The following is a 4,389-nucleotide window of genomic DNA, read 5'->3' on the forward strand; positions in this document are numbered from 1 at the left end:
AGATGACTCTATTGTCTTAAGCAAATAATGAAGCAAGGAACAGTTAAATTGATCCCATGACTCTCATTTCAATGATAAAGCAGCAGCAACTGTTAATCTATAGCACTCCGTTTAGATTACAAACCTAACATGGATCGGGCAATTTCATTAGAGATGATACAGCTAAGAGAGAAATGCTGGCAGGGAAAGAAAGGCATCCCCATGGAAATCAAACTGTCCTGAGAATTTCTTGCTGCTCTGTACCCAGAAGCATAATGAGGGAAGAGGTCTCACAAACACCAGGTAGATCTGTAGGGAGCCTTCGGTGTCCACCCAATTCCCTTTTATTTTACCCCAAAGGCTACCAGGGTACACCGGGCTGAAGCAGCTCCCCAAGTGCAAGCTGCCTCGGGTGGTCAGGGCGCCTACTCCAGCCAGGAATCATGGGGAAGGGGCAGCTGGGAGGGAGGGGGGTAAGTTCACCCCCACCCACGGTCAGAGCCCCAGGAACCACCCCGACGGTGCTTCTGGAGAGCCTCCAGCAAGGCACACACATGCATCCTCAAGGACAGAAGGAGCAGATGGGGAACTTTCTTTTTTCTCTCCTCTTTTTAGTCTTGTCCCTGAAATCAACACATGATCTAAGAGCCAACCAAACTCACCCACAGATACCAGCACTGCCTGGAAGAGACAGTTTTCTTTTTAAATTAGATCCTTTCAGACACTCACACAAATCCATAGATATCACAGGGCCTGCCGAGCTGGAGCCAACGAGCATCCACAGAGCGATGCTGTAGGTGAGGGAAGGAGGGAAAGGCTTTCACTATCTCTGCTGGCAGCTGCATGGAGCTTATGGGAGTAAAAACTTTCTGTTCTCACTGAAGGTTAGCAGGCAGGACTATAAATATCCACATGGAACATATTTACTGAAGGATTGAGTGCCATACTAACAGCTTTTTTTTTTTTTTTTTTTTTTTATGGTCTCGCCATATATCACAGGTACTAGCAACTTTCTGACATGAAGTCAGAGAATAATTGAGGTGAGAAGGGACCTCTGAATGCCTCCAGTCCAGCCTCCTGATCAAAGCAAGGACAACTTTGCTGCTAAGGGAGGTTGCAGAGGGCCTTGCCCAGCTCAGTTCAGACAAATTTCAAGGATGGAGAGCCCACAGCCTCTCCAGGGAATCTGTTTCTGTGCTGCATAACCCTTATTCTAATTATTTTTTTCCATATATCAAAGGACAAAATTTCATAGAATCACAGACTGGCTTGGGTTGGAAGGGACCTTAAAGATCACCCAGTCCCAGCCCCCTGCCACAGGCAGGGACACCTCCCACCCACCCAGGTGGCTCCCAGCCCCGTCCAGCCTGGCCTTGGACATGCCGGGGATGGGGCACCCACAGCTGCTCTGGGCTTCCCCTTGCTCCAACACATGACCATTACCTCATCATTCTGCAGCACGCTGCTGCAGAGACTCTGACTCCATCTTCTATACAATCCCCTTCCATTAGTGGAAGATAGCAATCAGATGTCCCCTTAGCTTACCTTCTCCAGGCTAAATAAACTCAGCACTCTTAGACTCTCCTGACATACCACGTGCTCCAGCCTCCTGAACATCCCATTGACCCTCTGCTGGACTCACTCCCACTTGTTGACCTCTCTCTAGCACCGGGGTACACCAAAAACAGTTTTCCAACTGTGAGATGGAACCTCACAAGCGCTGAGTCAAGGGGAATGGTTGATCTGTTGGCTACAGTCTTAACCAAATAGCCTGACACACAGTCAGGCTTCAGCATCTTAAACCCACTGCTCACATTCAGCTTATGGCCCACCAGGACCCCCAGGTCCTGTCCGCAGAGCTCCCCCCAGCCTGCCAGTCCCCAGCCAATGCTGCCGATGCATCCCAGAGGCAGGACTTGCTGTGTTTGTCCTCACGGAATGTCATGAGGCTCTTGTTAACCTGTTCCCCAGGCTTGTCAAGGTCTTTGTCTATCTTTGAAAACAGATGCTAGAAGTATTGATAACATCTTCTGTGTGCCTGCACGGGAAAAGGAGTAACTGTCTCATAAGGTTTCTGTATATATATGCAGGCTCCCAGGTGTCATGCTGTTTTACACCAATACTCTACATTTTTTACAACACTCATAAAGGACAAGGAAAACCCAAATCCCAACTGACATCAAGAAGAGTTTTTACTGACTGCAATGACCTTGAAAATACTCCAGTCGTATCAGTGCAACAGCAGGGATCAGGATGTCAGCATTAGTGCTGGAATGGAGTTGTTTTAACATGACTTTACTGAAAAGAAAGGAAGATTTAGTTGCTGCTCAAGGGGGGGGGGAGGGGCTTGAAATCTATAACCGGTATCCCTGTTTAAAATTCTGTTACCAAAATTTATGACACACACTGAGTCCCATTTTTCCTCTCCTAAGAGCATTTCTTTCAGCCATTCATTATGCATTTCATGAGACACTTCTGTAGATGCAGTGAGCTATATCACTGTATTCTGCTTATATAGCAACTAGACATCTACTCACTTCAAAACTTGCGTGTATTGTGATGACTGTATAGAATATCTCAATGAAAGTCTACTGCATCCTTGATAATTTATTTGTATCCAAGTGGTAATATTCCTTGCAGCACTTGGAAAGGCTGTTCTAAGCCATGGGGTGGGTGTTCACAAAGCATAACCTCCTGTGCCTAGATACTTCCAAGAACTCATCCTATATGAGGGATCTCCTTTATCAAGGAGTTTTGTAAAACATTGCCTCTCCCTAATGAAATTTCCATTTTTCTCCTCCCTTGTTGCAATTACATATGCATTTTACAAGTACACCATGGCTGTGCTGCTTTAATTTTATTATAATACTCAGGGAATAATTAGTTCTGTATCTTCTAATGAAGAACAAATGTATGCATTCAAAAATTAAATATTTACTTTCCAAAGAGCCATCACGAGTTGTTGTGAGTGCTTGTCTTCATTATGTGTGGAAAATTAAATGCACTCTGTATAATAATTCTGCTGGTATAATAAAGGATTATGCATGGCAAGGGAAAAGTGACCCAGTTCAGCAGGAAAAAGCCCCACACCCTTCTCATGAATTTTTAGTTCATATTGCAATAGGCTCAGGTCTTATCAAATATAACAAGTCTGGGCTTCATTTACTGTATTAAGAGACACTGATTGCTCAGGAGGTACAACACTAACCCAGTTTACAGTTTTGAGGGAAACCTTGGGTGGCACCAAATGTCAGGTGCCACACGAAATGTAGGCCATCAGAAGGGTTCTCATTCCCTTCCCAGGTCCTGACAGAGATTTGATTGTGTGGGAACTCTCCAAATAAAAAATAAACCCAAAATTTTAAAAAAGCCCAAAAGAGTCGGGATTTACTGAATATCTGAAATCTATAGAGTGGGTGAATTGAAAACTTGACAAATTACTGGAATTCTATACCTAATCATAAGTAGGGTGGGAAGCTCAGGAAGACAGCTCAAGGCAGATCAGAAAACATTAAAGATCCTGCTTTGGATCTTATTTTAACAGATCATAATTGTGCACTACTCATTGTAACCACTGCAGACAAAATCAGCATCATGGATGTCTTTGTAACAGACATGCCCTAGCCAAACACATTTCCGTAGCACTTGCTAGATCTAAAACCTGAAAGTGTCCTCTTTTCTCTTTCTTGGCCACATCAGTCGAGTGTGGCACCTGCTCTCCCGCCCAGCCAGTGCCGTTGTCCACCTTTGCTGGCACTGGGGAATCTGTTTTTTCCTCATGTTCTTTGGAACTTTCATAACGCTGAAGCTTTTGAATTTTGGCCCTTGCCTTGAGGCTATTAAACAGTTGTTCCAGCCTTTTTTTGATTAGATTTCTTAACTTCCAACTTGCTTTAGGAGGTGAAAACATAGAGATAGACCTTTAGCTTTTTGCATCAACCAATCTATTTCTAAACCACCAGCAATTTCTCTCTCTCTGCAGATATGCTAACCTCCCGTCACTACATAAAGGAGGTTTAAAAGTTTCTAGGACACAGAATATATACAAGCACAGAATTTTGAACAGCTTTTCCCTATGGATTTGATGTACTATTTGAGGCTTACAAGGCATTACCCAAACTGACTCACAAGGGTTTCGCTTTCCCAACAGAACTAGCAATAACCACAACTGTGGCATGATGTGCCAGCCATGCTCAAGCCCCAGTGAAACGCCCCGTACTCGGGCACACAAGGTGCACACGTGCTGCCAGGGCGGCCTGGTTTCGCCGTGTGCCAGCGGCGTGGTGGGAGCAGGCGTGGGCTGGGGGCGCGGGGGCAGCTGCCTGCAGGCACAGACCACCACCCGCTAGGCAGGGAGCAGCACCGGGGGGGGGGGGGGTGGGGGGGGTGTGTGCTGGTGCCCTCCGCTTC

This window comes from Falco biarmicus, chromosome 4, assembly GCF_023638135.1.
Source record: "Falco biarmicus isolate bFalBia1 chromosome 4, bFalBia1.pri, whole genome shotgun sequence".
In the NCBI taxonomy this organism is placed as follows: Eukaryota; Metazoa; Chordata; class Aves; order Falconiformes; family Falconidae; genus Falco; species Falco biarmicus.